Source organism: Protomyctophum bolini (assembly GCF_963924005.1).
Source record: "Protomyctophum bolini genome assembly, chromosome: 8".
NCBI classification, from domain to species: Eukaryota; Metazoa; Chordata; class Actinopteri; order Myctophiformes; family Myctophidae; genus Protomyctophum; species Protomyctophum bolini.
Window position 1 is genome coordinate 47,334,106 of NC_137869.1, and position 898 is coordinate 47,335,003.

An 898-nucleotide genomic window follows, 5' to 3' on the forward strand; every position below is an offset into this window, starting at 1 on the left:
GTGGGCCTTGATGCCGTCGTAATGACACTTGCTGAAACACTATTGATCTACGCATTGTGAGCTTGTAAGATTTGCTATTTTCGAGCATGCAAAAGTGCAGGAGTGTAAAATGACTTATACTGGATCTTGTCCACATGATCGTCCAGTTTTATTTGTTGACAAAATTCTCAATAAATTTAGTCTTAAATAACAGGTGGTACACAGGGAAGTTGAGTGATATCTAACGAGCACTTCCAAACTGCAGCACTTAGAAAAATAATCACCTGCAAGGACACAAAGTAGCTCATAACATGTATACAGTGGATCTTTATGAAACAAACCCTTTAAGGATTGTTACGGACCACGGTCCTTTTGATTAGTTGTTATTTGTTTAACTATAATTATTATTTATGGTGGCTATTTAATTAGGATAATAATTATAAGTTGGTATTTGTTATTGTGTTTTATGGCATGTAACAAGTTGTATTTCTTCTGCTACAGTACTCAAGTGAATTGACAGACATGGCTCTGAGTGACAGGTCCCTGATTGGACCTGCCCATCTGTTCCTTATTGGTTCTCCCCGACAACACCAGTTTCCTGTTGGCTGGGCACTCTTCCTGTCTCTGTAAAAAAGCTCAGTTGAACTTGGCCTTCAGCAGGGGACGACAGCATTCAGCAGCAGAGACTCGATCCCTCTAGTCCTCTCTTGTGCCTGCCTTGTTTTCGTTTGTTCTTGTTCATTATGCCGTAAGATATCTTTTGTTTTGTTTAGCCCAGTGCCTAGTGCAAAGTTAACCTTTAGTTTGTATTTAAATCTGTAGCCTATATGATTTGCCCTTGTTAAATAAGAGACCCGGTTCCTACCTTCTCCATGTAGGAGTGCCAGGTATTTTCTTTTGTTAACTTATTGTAATTTTG